Source organism: Mixophyes fleayi, chromosome 5 (assembly GCF_038048845.1).
Source record: "Mixophyes fleayi isolate aMixFle1 chromosome 5, aMixFle1.hap1, whole genome shotgun sequence".
Classification (NCBI taxonomy): domain Eukaryota; kingdom Metazoa; phylum Chordata; class Amphibia; order Anura; family Limnodynastidae; genus Mixophyes; species Mixophyes fleayi.
Window position 1 is genome coordinate 267,136,166 of NC_134406.1, and position 16,793 is coordinate 267,152,958.

The following is a 16,793-nucleotide window of genomic DNA, read 5'->3' on the forward strand; positions in this document are numbered from 1 at the left end:
TCAAATTGTCGTCCATCAAGAGGATCAGAGCCAAGTTCTATGGTGGACATCTGGAATTGGACTTCCATAGCATGACTAACCTGGAGGAATCTAAAAAACATTCTATTGGTGGCTAAAATGTATCTTGACTAAGATCAGAGCTAAGACCCCATGGGATGACCATAGCTATGGGTCAGGAGACAGCTGGAAATGTGGTAATCTTGGATTTCCCACTACTTTGGTCGAAATGGACCACTGTGTTTTAGTTACATTACTCTTTCTAGCAACATCCCAAGTCCTCCGCGCGGTCCTCAAAGACAACATCAGGGGAGCCTCCATTCACTCTTCCTGGCGTTGGTCACATTCATGTGAACTGGGGAGAACTTTGTCTTCATGCTGATTCTGGAAAAATGATCAGTCTTTGAAGGGCACAACACAACCTGCCAAGCAGAAGCCACCATGGGGTGTACATGTCTATATCAGGTTCTGAAACATGTCTATTCCTTCGGTAGCAGCTTGCTAGTACTACCATATAAATAATTGACAAGATTCCAAACAAGAAATATACACTCTGCTGTGGCCGTGAGGAGCTGAACATGGTCTGCAGCATCCCGTCTAACCATTATGCGGCACCAGTATGCACCGAGGCGGACTCCGAGTGTCAGTACTCACTATCATCTGCGTTTATAAGTGGAAATAGCTCCGTGTATTCTGCTTTTTCTAGGAAGATGTATATTTTTCATGAACCTATTTACTGTCGCAAACCAACAACATTTCTTATCGTTTGCGTTTCAAATTTTTCAATTTTCAAAGATTTTTAATATTATTTAGTAATCTACACACATATCGATAAAATGAATTGTATTCTGCAAACAAATATGTCATTAATCAGTTATATTCTGAAAAAGTTGCATTCAGAAGTACAGAAAAGGACTGTCACTGTGCAATTGATATCTGTAAAGAACATAACAAGTTATTGAGAATTACATTCAGCATACACTGAAGATGAGAAGTGGTACTGTGCCGTTATCTACACCCACACAAATAATATAAATGATCAATTGCAAAATCTTTAAAACCCGGTAATGTAATTGTAAACCAGTATAATATCTACAACTGTAACCAGAACCCTGTAACAACTTTCAATCATAAAGATATACAGAAAAAATCAAAGATAGTATCTGAAACTGTGAAGCTGTGCACATTTTGCATTACAGTCCTGAGAGCAGTATAATCCCATTAGAACTGTGGACTGTATTTGCTGCTGCAGTGAACAGCCGAGGACAGTAAATTCAAACCATGCACACTGCCTGGGAGTCCAGAAAACAGACTGTATAGAGAGCGTCAGCATTTGCTATGACAACCTATTTAGCTAGAAGATGCATAAAACATACAGAACCACATCTGCGTATTAGAGCCCAGCACTATACATTGTTGGATGGGACTAACGAGAAACACTCAAATATACAACATATACTGGCACTTTAACTTCTGCACAGAGTCCTCCGGTTGTGAAAGGGTCAAACAGCCTCTATCAATACAAGGTAACCAAACTACTGCAATACATTAGCCAGATCCATCTAGAGTCAGATGTAAGCACAGCCACTTGTCATCACATGTAAAAATATTCTTACACTGTTTATGCTGCATGTGTAGAGCTGAGTATTGAGAACCTTTAAACTCAGCAGCAAGTTTAGTACAGGACTACAGATACAGGTTTGCAAAACCTTGGAAATATTTTTTTTTTTTTACTGACAAATTAACTGACGGGCATAAATTTTCTTTCTGAAACTAAGTAATACCAACATTTCTCCAAAAGGACCAGTAATAATTGCATTAAAGAAAGAAGGATTCTGGAAGGTTTGTCTCAAATTATTTGTTTTGCACTTTTAAATGCAATACAGTGTCAGGAAGATGTCAGACTTTTACTGGCCCCTAGTTTTCTGTTACTGACAGATGAAAATTGCACTCCATTTTTTTTTTATTGTCCGTCAGCAAATTTACTGATGGTCGTCAAGCCTGCACAGATAGTCGAAATTTAAGGTCATCAATTTTTTTTTATCTTCTGTTTTCTTACACAAAAATCACAGGCTTCAGATAAACCAAATTAGCTTAAGAAAAATCCCAGGGATGATGTTTTGTTATTAAACTACCATGGCTACAAGCAATGTCTCTGTGTGTTATCTCTATCCCAGGCTGACAATCTGTGAAATGAGCAATAACAGACAACAGTTCTCGCTGGCTCATTTAAGACGGGGAGGGGGGGGGGGGGAATCAGAGACAATTTCTATAAAGCAGTTGAAATTTTCACAATGGGTCCAATAAGCAGAAAAGTATTGCGGTGGAAATCTGTCCAGCTGCGTTACAAATTGCACAGTACAGTGTAATGTCATTAGCAAGGTAGCTCTAAAACCTACCTTCTGTCAAACACTTTTACATATGAATCCACCAGCAATTGCATATCATCTTCTTTCAATAAAATGTTGCTTTAACCCTCTGCTATCCACAATCTGCAAAAAGATGCACGACCAGTTATCTGTAAACAGCTGCAGTCAACCTACAATTGATGGACATTAGCAAAAAACAAATCCTGTAGGTGCATCTCTCTCCAGGTCAAACTGGCTTATGGATGGAGATGTGGTAGGAAGCTGAGCAACTGATCATCATCATGAACGACACAAATCAACCCACAGACAGTAATACAACCTGAGAGGCAGAGATGTGCTTCTGTGCCTGATTTCATTATCCAATGCCCCCCACAGCAAACCAGAAATTGGACTGGCTTACCTGTAGCTGTTAGTCTAAGGGTCCGAATGCAGGCTTGGATCTCATTGAAGAGTGCACACTTGCCTTGGGGCTGCAGAGATTGATAAGAATTTCTCAGATGACAAGCCTGCATAGAGATGTCAGCTGGAACAGTGCAGAAGCCACAAGCAGACACAGTTTACACCTCTTGCTGTTTTCTTTCCTGCTAATTACACAATTCAGACGATCTGATCCCTTTTCTACCTAACCACGCTAATGAAATAAACCAAAATTACAGCTTGCTCCATCTAGTGGATTTAATTGAGGATTCATTACAATTGATTGCCTTGTTTATTTCTCCCCTATCTTCCACCTCTCTTCCATGTCTCTGTTTTCTGTATGGAGTGGAACGGTGGTCCAGAGGAGGAGGGAACTCTCCCCCCCCCCCCCCCCCCCCCAAGCCCTCCCTCTCTCTCTCCTGCAGTCTTTCTCAGCTTCAGCAACACTGGCGTGATGTCACAAAGACTGTTATGTGAGAATTTGAACCCCCCCCAGGGGGATTCCCCATTGTCAAAGTGAGTGACATTCATAAGTACCGCTCTTTCATTATAGCTTGTTACATTGTTGCTCTTTTGCTTTTTATTACTTAAATGGAACCATCCTAATTGTTTTACAAGCAACTGCAGATGGTAAGGCAAGGAGACAACATGTCATAGGCTCTAGTGGTTATGTAATCACATCCCAGGAGACAGATTAGTGGTTTTCCACGGCTGCACATCCCCCTGAAGAGGAAAGGAAGTGCAAATCGTGACTGACTTTTTTGATAGATAAGCCCCTGTTTAATGACACATAAAACATGGAAAATGATTTTACAGGGCCACTTGTGTATACCCTTAATATATAACATTTTGCTTCTGCGGTCCGTCCTTGTAAAATGGGTGTGCGCCTAAGTTTACGGGACTGTGGGTACACACTAAAACTTGCATGGTGGCATGTTTAAAAAAAGGCACTTCAAAGTCCGGCTTGTTATCAGTTTACTAGCACAACCTTCACTAATGTAAACTTTTTATCTTTTTCACCTAAAATACTTTAATCAGAGAGTGTGGGGATGTCGGGCTGTCTTTATTGATTATGTCACATTTGGGCCATGAGAATTATCTACAGAGTAAAACAAATATTTAAAAAATAATGAACAAGCTTAAGGATCTGAGTGACTCTTCATAGGGTTAAATTGTAATGGATAGATGACTGGGTCCGAGCATCTCCAAAATGTCAGGTGTTCTCGGTATGCAGTGGTTAGTACCTAGCAAAGGTGGTCCAAGGAAGGACAGACGGTGAACCGGCGACAGAGTCATGGCGCCCGAGTGACATTGACGTGCGTGGGGGGCGAAGGCTTGCCCGTTTGGTCCAATCCCACAGAGAGAGCTACTGTAACACAAATTGCTAAAAGTTAATGCTGGCTGTGATAGAAAGGTGTCAGAACACACGGGGCATCGCAGCATGTGTTGGTGGATGCTTTTCTTTAAGAGACACTTTTTAGGAGGGCTACCATTGCCCATTCCACAGGTTTGGTAAAGGTTTCTGTGTCACAAAGACATCCCCCATGTCTTCTCAGTAAGGGGCTTATTTTTTAATGGCCACATATGTCCCCTTTAAATATCATCCCTTATAGCAATGATAAGGGGTGATATTTTGTGGCCATTAATTTAAAAAATCAGCCTAGGGAAGCCTACCCAGTAGCTTCTAGGGTTCTTATTAGTCACTCAGGCAAATGTATTTAGAAAAGTACAACAGTACATTTATTGTAACAAAAACAAACACAAGAATATTATGTACACACAGTAAATAAATGCCAGGCAGAGTTACCACATCATCTGTCCTTTACCCCACTAGCTTAAGGAGTTACAGTCACCTGGCTGTCCAGAATTGAGGACCCATGGATCTGCCAATGTATTTCACTGGTAGAGCCACCAGCCACCCTGCAGCTTCCAGCCATCAATTCCCAGAATGAACATCACCCCCCCCCCCCCACCCCCTGGAGTGGCTCCTTATATCTAGGGTTAAACTTCGACAGTGTTTTCCCCTCCCTGGGCAAACCCCCGGGTCTCTCCTTCTTAACCTTTGGTGAGAGTTGGACTATGGGGATTGGAGAGGGGAGTGGATATGAGCTGTATTTGCACAGAAACTCCCCTGCCAGATTGTAGACCAAACATCTGGAGTAGTCTTGTGAGAACAGTGGATACTAATTAGCCTTCCCCCTCACCAGTATCTTGCAACCTGATCCCTAACCATAGCCCCCTAGCTTCACTTTAAGGACAATGAATAACAACCTCACTGCCACATGAACAATATACAATAGACAATATACATATTTACAATGAGCTACAATGTCCCCTTATCCACATGTAATTAGACACTGCAGTTGTACTCCATTGAGCTGGGGAACAAAAGCAAGAGCTATAAAAAGTACATGCAATAATCCACATTTTGTGAGAAACGAGGGACAGGCTGGTTAGGGTGATATTAATGCCTTGTTTGACCACACTCCTCCTTCTTTCTCATCCTCCTCCTCCTCCTTCCTCCTATAACCTCCTTCTTCATCCTCCTCCTTCCTCCTATAACCTGCTTCTTCATCCTCCTCCTCCTCCTTTATCCTCTATCCTCCTCCTTCCACCTTCTCCTTCCTCCTCTATCCTTCTCCATTATCATCCTAATTCTTTCTGAATTACAGTGGAGGTGGGGTGGTACATGCACTGCAACTTGTATTGCATTTAAATTGGATTTTAACATAGACAATGTTATTTAATCTCAATGTTAGGGATTAGCATACATCAGTACATCTCTAAAATAAAAAAAATCAACAACATAGTCCCATCCCTAATTTGCCCAAGACAATCTTCTAAAAATAATCACAGCCATTCCTTAATCCACCCAACCACACCATAATTTAATGTAGCCACTATTCTATTTCAAATATTCACCTGCCTTATGACCTCTGAAGATCATACCTGTTTTCCAATAGGACTGTTAAACTAGTAACAGAAGCCAAGATGAATCATCTCGGGGGTAATACTTTGATGCATATTGTGCAACATCTAACAATATTTTGTAACATTCAAAACAATTTGTCTCTTTTTAAAAATAAGAAGTTCAAGTGAACCATTCCAGTACAGTGACTCTACTAACAAGACATCACACATCTGTGTTACTATAGCCAAAAGGACTCTCTCTGCAGTAACAACCATCATCAATAACATGATTGAGACATGTTTTAGTGGTCTGGCAAGACTCAGTGACCAGGGAGATTAAACTAACACCTGACTGAGCACAGAGCTGTTTCTTTTAATCTATCTGTACCCCAAGACACAGTACAAGCATGCAAACCATACAATTACTAATTTATAGCATGCTAATTCTTAATGGGGAGCACATACCGAAAACACCGTCCTGCTCGAGTGCCTTGTAATTTCACAGCTATCAGACTACACCAGTGGTAAGTGCAAGGGTACAACTTGCAAGGCAGCACACCAGCATTCAGTAGATTGGAGGAGCTCAGCACAAGCACCATTGGGGATCAGATTTTAGCCAGCCCAGGGCTCATCCGCTGCACTTGTAATAAGGTGCCTGGTAACTGGGGAAGGGCCAGCCACCAGGGAGTCCCATTGTTAAACTGGCCCTGAGCTGGTGGAGCGGATAGCTGGTTGCTCCACTCCACGCTACACCTCTGCAAGGAGTGATCTATTCATTATTTAATGTTGCCATAAGCATCTAGGTGGACTCCTTGATGAGTATTCTTGTCCTGTCATCACCTTTGGAGGGACGTCCTGATCTTGGCAATGTCCCTGTCGCACCACATTTTCTCCATTTATTGATGATAGTCTTCACAGTGTTTCCTGGTACATGTAATGCCTATGGAATTATTTTATATCCCTCTCCTGATTGGTAACTTCCGATAATGAGATTCTGTAGTTGTTTTTTTTTTAAAGCCCCTTGCAGACCATGGATTTCCCAGTAGGGAACCAAGCACACTGCAAGGAAATCCTACAAGAAGAGCTGATCTTTATTTGGTGTTAATCACAATCACTTTCATTGCTGACAGGTGTATGCTAATTACTTTTAAACATGATTTTGACTGTGATGGTTAAATCTGAACACAGCTACAGCACATTATGGGGTTTTTTCACAATTTTTTCCTAAAAAATGTGTTTTTCACTTGAATTTGGTTGGCTGCCTGGTCACATTAAAGGTGGCAAAAGGTCTGATATGTTTTAGATTTCAAGCTGTACATTAGAAACACCTGTATTTTCAAAAAGGGTGTGTAGACTTTTTATATCCACTTTTAAGTGCTAGAAAGTGCTAGAAAAAAATTCCTAATGTTCTTTAGGTTATAAAAAAAGTTTGCCGCTAACACAGTTTTATATAATATTTTATATTATCTACAATAATTATATATTCCCAACTCATTCCACCTTTACATTTGTATACATGTAGCAACCAATTTAAGCTTAAACGTGCATTTCTCAAAAATTTTCAAAATTCAAAGTTTACTTACATGTTATATTTTCAGCAAAAGTACAGTCTGATATATTCAGATTCTGACATCAGTCTCTCTCTCTCTCTCTCTCTCTCTCTCTCTCTCTCTCTCTCTCTCTCTCTATATATATATATATATATATATATATATATATATATATATATATATATGTTAAAACACCTAAGATGCTTGTTTTTACCACCTGTGTTTTAATATATTTCACAGTGTTAATGTGAAATAATGGTGCTTTCCCATATTTTATTAATGTATCATACATTATGTATTGCAAACACTGCAGAGATTTCCATTCACCCGTGAGTGCTCTTGGCTACCAAGCCAACCGATTGCTAATTTGGTCAAGAATCTCGGATGCCAATTTAGTCAGCAATAGTTCTCTGTGAATTAATTAGAAAAAGCCTGAACTTACATTGGACCTGTGACTTAAACAGATATTTTATATGAACGACAATGTGTTTTTTTTTCCAGTAACTCTGCATCCTGTATATCCCCAGATGCTATCAAATCATCAAATCATTGCAAAATGGTGCTTATCGGCTGATTCCAGGCAGACCCCTGTGATAATTTGGGGAGAGTTGTGACTCAAAGAGGTATAATTACCAGGATGCAGTTCTGACACAGCATTTGCCGTCATTTTTTAATACAGCAATTTTATTAAAGACAAAACCCAATAGGCTTTTTCTTTAATAAAATTGCACAGCAAACCCCTGAAAATCGGTGGTTTGTCCGAATCGCCGCTTGGTAAATATATATTAAAGTGTGCTATGCGGCACGGTGCCTCCATCTGAAATGAACCACAAAAAAATAGAGCACAGCTAAATCTGTAATCGTTTTAATAAGAGTGCTAGGAACAAAATCACTCACAGTAATAAAGTTAAGGTCAATTTAGAGTCTCCGATCCATCTCTCAAGATAACTGTTTTAATTTAGTGGGAGAAAATCGACTGTATTTAAGTAATATGTGAAAATGTTTTATACAGTGTGAGGATAGTTCTTATTTGATGACTCAAAGAGATAGGATAACATAAACCCAATGAGTGGTGAAATTTAGACCTTCTAGGGGTTAAATGTATCAAACCTTCTACAGAGGAAAAGTAGAGGTGTTACCCTTGACAGCCAATCAGATTGTAGCTATCATTTATCTAGTATATGCTAGGAAATGATAGCTAAAATCTGATTAGTTGCTATGGGCAACACCTCAAGTTTCCTTTTTATAGAGTGTGATACATTTACCCCATGGTCTTTCTCTTCAGTTTTACTAAGTCTTAAACTGTTTTTGTGAACGTAAGTACTATGGCGAGAAGTGCTGCAGGGAAAGGCAAAGACAGAAAGGGAAACGCTAATATAATGCTAACGCCAACAAAGTGAAACTTGAGGCGGCAAGAAGGGCTGCAAAAGTTTTAGAGAGAGCTGCCATTATTACAGAGAAAACTGCATGTTTGACAGAGAGAGCTGCCAATCTAACTGGTATAGCTGCCAGGTTAAAAAAGAGGGCTGACAGATGGAACTGCCACTCCCTGAGTGGAATCTGCCTTGCCCAAGAGTAAGCTGTTGGAGGTCCAGAGGGAGTCCAGGTCCAGACCAAAGGTTCAAATGGAGTCTAGGCCCAGTCCGCTTGCAGATTACTTTAAATTATAGGTTGGTACATGCTGTCTTGCAACTTTTACTACATCATAACATAATCGCATAAGAGGACAGGTCACTGCCCCCCGCAAGATCAGCACACTCATCTCCTGAAATACTCTGGGTTTTTTTAGATCATCCTATCCCTGCTCACTATAACATTGGAAACACAAGGACAAGCAGCAGATGAAGAATGGCAAAGAAAAGGTGCTTCAACCCTAGTCAAATATAACACACAAAAAAGAAATGCAGAAATCTAGAAAGAAAATTATATTATATGAAAATCAAAATGTATCTTTTAAAAATGCAGGAAATAATACATAAACAAAGTGACCCGAAGGTGGAAAATACATTCAATAATTGATGTTAAAGGTGTTTTCTTTTTGTCACATAATGACAGAACAGCTGGAAAAATTCTGGGGGGAAATTGTTCAAGCCCAATGAGACAGATAAATACTTTCCAGTTCAATGGGATGGATGAGCCACTGATTTAGATGTAGCAATAACTTGGTGAAAGGTTGACTTTCCCACTTCTCATCACCCTACTTATTTTCTGACATCCTCCAACTATATCTGCTCCTAATTCATTTAGTTCTGTAGTATGTTCTTACGCAGAAAATAGCTATACTATTTTACATACTATCCCTCCTCTTCCGCTATGCCTCACTGCAAAACCCTATTCCCTCCAGAATACAATTCAAATTGCTTATCCTCACTTATAAAGCTACCCATTACACCCACCTCTCCTTATCACCTATCACCACCCCCCACGCCCACCTCAGGACCTTGCCCCAGCTGCTACCTACATTTGGAACTCCATGTCCCACCCAACCAGATGTCCCCAACCCTGAACCTTTCAAATGCTCCCTCAAAACTGACCTTTTCACAGCTACCTCCCCAGCCCCATTCCAACACAATCTCCTCCTCACTCTCCAATTGCCCCTTCCACTTCACCTCTATCATCTCCATTTACTACCCTGATCCTCTTAATGTAAACTCTCATGCGTTTTGCCCTCCCTACCTCCTATTTCCTCATCCTCATTATAATGTTTCCTTTGTTCTAGTTGTCTCTTCATACGCTGTTGCTTTCTCTATATTGTATTCATTTTTACTGATTCTATTATTTCTCTTGTCCTTTACTGTATTTTTTATGTTAATATTTTGTTGATTGTGCGCTGTGGATTCTGTGGTGCCATATGAATAAATCAAGATGATGATAATATTACTATTTTTTCACAACGTGTGTTCTTGTGGATAATTGAGCCGAGACCACAGGTTACACTGTTGCCTATTCCAGCTTACAATCTAGTTTTTGGGGACTGGGACATAAAGTGGACTAAAGTCCCCAATACAAGTCCAACTCAAATCACGGTCTGCAGTCTATTGTCAACTCAGTGCTGCTTTTTCTTCTAAATAATAGGTTATAGGTGAAATCTACATGAAGGTGTATACTGGAGATTTATATAAAGAATAATAATAATAATACTACCCCTCTGTATAACTACAGCTCTAAATAACTACATAAAATGTAATATTTTATATTATGTGCAGGGGCGCACGGAGGATTGTCGGGGGAGGGGTTTCGCCAGCGCTGTCCTAAACAGCAGCCACGGCGCTGTACAGCACCACCGCGGACGCTTCTTTGACAGCGCCGCGGCTGCTGTATAGGACAGTGGCCACTTAGTTAGTGCAGGGGGGGTTTCTAGAGACTCAGAAACCCCCCCTGCGTGCGCCACTGCTGTGTGCTAATTTGCTCTTAGTTTGGACAGTATTATTGCTTACATAGTGCTCACCACCTTGTACAGTGCTTATATATTGTTATATATTGTTCATGATGATGAAAGTACCAGAAATAGTAATAATGACTTAAGCAGAAAATGTGATGTAGCTTCAGCAGATAACAGCTGTAATTGTCTGCTCCTAAGAGACGAGAATCAATGTTATTGCTTGCAGACAATCCCCTGCTTGTGCCATTTTAAGAAACCTGATTACAATTTAATTTCCCAACATTGAACATTGAATAGAAGCAGAAAGAGCAATCACAGCAGAGGGATGAACTAATGAATTCTCATTAGTGTTTACAGGGATCTAATAGAGTATAATATAAATATATGTAGAATATCGCACATCCTAATATTTTACGTTTAATCCCCTGTCAACATGTGTGGAAGAAGGGGAAGGGGGGTTGCATGGGTAATTAAAGACCCCCCTCACCTGAGCTTTCTTCTCTGCCCTGTCTAGCTCTAGATTGTGGGCATAAGTGACCAGAAGGTCCTCAACACATGCAAGTTTTACAGCGATCTTTATTAAGTGCGGATACAGGTTGTGAGGTTGCGTGGTGGTGCAATGTAATAGTTGTCGCGGTAAGTTGGGCGCCGAGACCATCTCTATATTGTACAATAGAAACTCTTTATTTACACTCCTCCTGTACATATATAAATATATACATATATACATGTATATATATATATATATATATCTATCTATAATATAAATGTCTAGTAGCGTGTGTTAGTCTGTCTGTGTGTGGAAAAAAATAAAACCAAGCTGCAGCGCCCCCTGCTGGGCGGAGTTATACACTGACCTACTAAATTCTTAGTGTGTGTGGGAAAAAAAATTCAGAAAGGGCTGAAATTTGGTATACTAAGATGTTTAAAATTTGTTAATTTAATTTGTTAATTGTTAAAAGTGTTTATAAAGATTTTAAAAAAATATATATATATTTCTTGAAGGAGAAGTGACAGTTGGGAGTGGTTGGTGGTTGAGGCCTGGGCTATGGCCCAAATGCATGACAAGAACCTTTTTAACACCTTAAGTAGCTTGATTTGACTAGAATGCATGAGTATCATGCACGGGTTAACTTGTATGTATATATATATATATATATATATATATATATATATATATATATATATTGTGGCAAATATGCCTCTTTGCCACAGTTCCCCTATAATGGATCTGATAAAAACACAGCCAGGGTTAAAGATTCTCTGGGATCCTCTTTTAGCACACACACACACACACACACACACACACAGGTGTAATGGCGCGATTAAGCCCCGCCCCCATCATTCAATGCCGTGAATTTAGGCGAATGTGGGAGGTTTGCCTACTCTTCCTGGAGTCTGGGAGAACTCCCAGAAATTCGGGAGCCTACCAGGAATTCCTGGAGAGTAGGCAAGTATGAGTTTATCTCTAACACACACCTGCAGCTCTCTGTGTAGCTCTCACCTTAGGCTCTGACACTCAATCTGCAGTGTATTCTCAGCCTGGTCTGCAGGGGTAAAGTCCCTTTGGCTATAACACTCTTCTCTAGTGTTCTCTCTGCCCCTCCTGGGTTTCCCACAACTGCCTCTCTTTTCTACAACCCTCTCTCTAGGGTCTCTTTTCTTATATCCATAGTGTATGCATGCTACCACTTGCAGCAACCCCCCTTCTATCCAGGGTCTCTGCTCTGGAAACTCTCCCCCTATTCCCTACACATTACTTGCCCCTTGCTACAGTCACCGTGTTCACGCTCCCAGGTAATTGTGGGACCTCCTCCTACTGTCCCAGGTCCCCAGGTGTCACATCACCTCTCCTCTCTGTGCTCTCCCTCTTTCCCTTACTTTCCCCTCCTTCTCCTTTTTCCTTGCACTTTTTTTACAGCCCCTTATTCTTCTTCTCAGTCCCCAGGTTGGTGTCGTTTATCAGGATTGCAACCAGCCTGAGTCACTGCTGTTTTCGCAAACACCTAACTCACCCCCTCTGGTGACCCCTGTTGGCAGTCAATGTGGTGCGTGGTTGCTATAATGCCGCAAGGGGGTATTGCATACATAACCTAGACCATGCTAGGAAGTTATTCGTCTAAATAATTCATGAACTATACCTGAGTGGCATCACTTGCTGTCAATATGTTTGGTGTCTCTCATTTACCCAGACGTTTCCATTTTTTAATACACTACCTGAATATTATTTATTCAGGGGCAAATGCAGGATTTGTAAAGAGGGGTTTCCACGCAATGCCGCCAGTGGGCGTGGCCACCATGTATGGGGGCTTGGCTATTATTTAAGATCGTGCTTGACTGCTCTTCAACTCTTCCTATCCCCATCATATACACAGAAAATGCTGCATGCACTACTGTTAGGGACACACAGCTCTCCATTTTCGAGCAGAGCCATGTGAAGTGGGACATATCTCCCAACTGTCCATACAGTCAGGACAAAGTGCTGATTGAGTGTGTCAGAACAGTGGGCAGACTGTCCTGCTCTCTCCTACCTGTTCTTGCTGCGTTCACTACTTGTTGCTGGTGCTCGTGTCCTAAGCTCAGTGGCTGCTTGTCTGGGTCTGGAATGTTGGGTCCCTGTTTGGAAAAAGGACAGATACATGATATAGAAGTTCCAACAATGAGTGAACACAGAAGGCCTCCCTCCCCCAAAGCAGCCCGATATTAAATCAAAAGCACCCACATTTAATAATTAGGCCTCCCAGCAACCCACCCGGACAGTAAATTAATGTCATTCACATTTAATAAAAAGACCCATTTCCCCCCAAACAACCCTAACATTAAATTAATAGTATTTACATTTAATAAATAAACCTATTTCCTCCCAAACATTAAATAATTAGCATTCACTTTTAAGTAATAGCTCTCCTTCCCCAGCAAACTCAGCCACACATTCAATTAATAGCGCCCAAACCACCCCAGCATTAAATGAATAGCCCTATCATCCCACCCTTCATAGGTCCACCATAACCCCACTATTAAATTATATATCCCCAACCTTCACCCCACCAATAAATGAAAAGCTTCCACAACCTACTATGAAATTAATATTTCACACAATCCACATTACATAAAATATCCCCTATACTTACATTAAGGGTCCAGCCACCTCAAGCATACAGTGCCCCGGGCTGGGGGGGGGGGGTTTCTAGGCACTAGGAACCCCCCCCCCCCCCCTTCGGTTTGCCTATGTTATTATATATTTATGCACCTTTCTGTTGTAAGCAGTGTTTCTGTGTAAAATCACCACCCCTTTTGGATAATACCAACTATTTTATTACATCATCATCATCATCATCTTCATTTATTTATATAGAGCCATCAGATTCCAATAGCGCTTTACAATTTGAATCAAGGCCCCACAGTGAAATGGTCTATTGGCTTTTGCAGTTGGTTCCTAAATTGGTCATCCTGAGCAGAGACATGAAAGGAGAGTTTCCTTGTGACCACGTTTCATCCTGTTCTAGTGCTTCTTCTGGTACGGGTGGCCCATTCTGAACTACTTATGTCCACTATCCATCTTCAAGCTAAGTTTAAGTGTGGTTTGGGGAACTTGGAGTGGTAATACTTGTGCCCTTCAAGGTCTCAACCCCCCCATCCCCAACCTCAACACACAGCCACAATAAACCTGAGGGTGTATTTAGGACCATAGGGGGACATATAGAAATGTGCTGACATAGGTTGAGGACCCCGCGTGGGTTATCGGTCAGCTGGGCAGTGTTTCTCCCCACTTATCTCATCACCCACTATCCATAAGTGTAGGAGAGCGAGTCCAGTGTATTGGTGCATTGCTAGTTACCTGCTCACTCGGGAGGTGTTCTGTGTGGACCTCCACCATGCACTCATTGCCCATTACGGCCCTCACACAGGTCTGTGTTTGCAGCTCTGCTTTATAGGGCCAACTGGGCAGTGAATTATAATAATATTATATATTTCAGGATTGCTGACCTTGCACATGTAAGAAGTCCTTTTGCAGGGTTTTACAAATTGATTTTATTTAAAGCTACAACAATTTAATACAAAAAGTCCCTCCTTAAAAAGCAATGTATGCAGTAGCAAACATCATTCTTCAGGACTCCTTTAAGCACATGGACAGAACCACATCAACATTCTGACAGACTCATTAACAAAAGTGCAAAAGCTCCATCAAATGCTGTTTGAGATATCATGCATCTACATTTGTGCAAATGCATCTGTCTTTACAGCTAAGCCAATGGATGTGAAGGTCAAGATCAAGATTTGAAGGTCAAGATGAAGATGGTGATTTATTTTGTGGTGCAAAATGTAGCACTTTCTAATTGTTTGTTTTTGTTTTTGCGGAGTATCTTCAAACCTGCAAATGTCGGCGCATCCCCTTGTTACAGGGGCGGTTCCAAAGTCCAGAACGTGGTCATGCACCTTGAGATATGCATGGCGGACTACTGCAAATACTGCGAGTTTGCAGTTTGTAAATGATCATTAGTTTTTCTTTACTGAAGACCCATTCTCTGACCTCAGCTTACACAAAGTTTCTGCCTCTGCTCACAATGACCTCTGTCTTTTATCTGCCCTTAAACAGTCCAGTTTGTAATAGAACAGTACAATATTTAGTGCAGGTAAAGGGTGACCACATGTGCTCTGTGGATGGGGGCACTGTCATCCTGGAAGACACCCCTCCCATGAGGAACGCAAATGCTGCAACCTGGGGTATAGATGATCACTCTGTACCAAGTAACATGGTCATGGTAGTTTGGGGCATGGATGGACTAGGTAGATGGCCATATGTGCCCCAATTTGAATTTTGAATGTTGACATATGGAGAGGTAATACAAGTGTGAGTTCCATCTATCATCCAAACACAAGCCCTGTCTGGGAACATATTCCAAGAAAGCCAAATAAATGTTTAGATTGGTTTTAATTCACACACAAATGGTTGGGTTGTAAAGTGAGTGTGCCCAGTATGCAAATTGAAAAACTGGAGTTTGCCCTGTCTGCCCTGTCTCTCTGGCACTGCCTTCCCTACAGCACAAAATTATTCTCAGTGCTCCTTACGGGTCTAAGAGCTGGGAGCAATGTGTGCAGAGGGAGAGTCCAATTTGCCAATTAACATAATGAGCATACTCACTCTAGAACCCAATCCTGGCAAATGGCATAGCTCCGGATCGTCCCATTTTCCAAACTGGGATTGTCCAAACACTAGCACCCGGAATGGAGTGTGGCTCAGAGGGAAGTGTGTAAATGGTTGGGGGGATCTGGTTGAGGTTTGGTGTAGTTTGGGTGGATAGGATGGATGTTTTGGTGTCCCTATGTTAGTTTTTAAAATGTTGGCAGGTATGGAATAGTGTAGGGCAGTTTTTTGTTTTAAAAATAGCAACTCATTCAATACTTAAAAATCAATGGTCACTTTGATAACAGATCCACTTTAGACATACAGCTTCCAAATCCATAACCACGCCCTCCATTTTTACATAAGGTTCACTTGTAATATTAAGTCAGACATCACCTATTTATTTTTAGTCAACCTCCTCTTCAAACGCAAATACCTTTTAGTAGGCATTAGATTCTGGTCATGTGGTTATCTTGTGCACGCAATTCACAACCAACGTAATTGGGTCAGGTCTGACTCATTCAAACGTATTGTGAGCTGAGGACAATACTGATAGAAAAGATGCATCTCAAGGCAAAACCTTTGCTATGCTGACACAAACTTGTCCTATGCATCTCTGTCTACACAAGACCTCCACCATTGAATTCAAGCATAATACAATTAACCGTGTTGACCTGAGTTTGTGTCACAAACAGAAACACAGTAATATAATATTCTCCGTGACTATAACCGAGAGAAAACAATTGCTACCTGCAGTTGAAAGGAAATTCTGAGCATTTAACCCCTCTGATGCTAAATCAGCTGCTGAGATTTGGGGCATTTATTCTGGGGGTTTTGTGTGTTAAGTTTACACAATGGAAGTCTTTTACGAAGTGCCCCTGATACGTATCACTAAACACCTAGGACTTGCGCCTCAATGGTGCACCACGCAAGTTGCCATAGCTTGCAAATGTTAGTCAATGGATCACATCTGAAACAGAAGCACCTTGACAATACAAATGTAATATCTTGGTTATGGCTATCATGTTCTGAGAGCTGGCAAA

General features: G+C 41.0%; 1 protein-coding gene across 4 annotated transcripts in view; it reads right to left on the reverse strand.

The window, feature by feature from the left end:
• The window catches only part of DGKB (diacylglycerol kinase beta), a 411,208-nt gene extending 407,893 nt beyond the window's left edge, over positions 1–3,315 (reverse strand). Inside the window, exons 1-3 of one of the 4 annotated variants that reach the window (XM_075214066.1) lie at positions 3,061–3,315; positions 2,767–2,947; positions 2,397–2,489 (exon numbers count right to left, since the gene is read on the reverse strand). The gene's annotated coding sequence lies outside the window, so the exon portion shown is untranslated. Of the gene's footprint in view, positions 1–2,396; positions 2,537–2,766 lie in introns of all 4 variants that reach the window. The other 3 variants (XM_075214063.1, XM_075214065.1, XM_075214064.1) reach the window with 3 other exon arrangements.
• Positions 3,316–16,793: the final 13,478 nt, after the last annotated feature.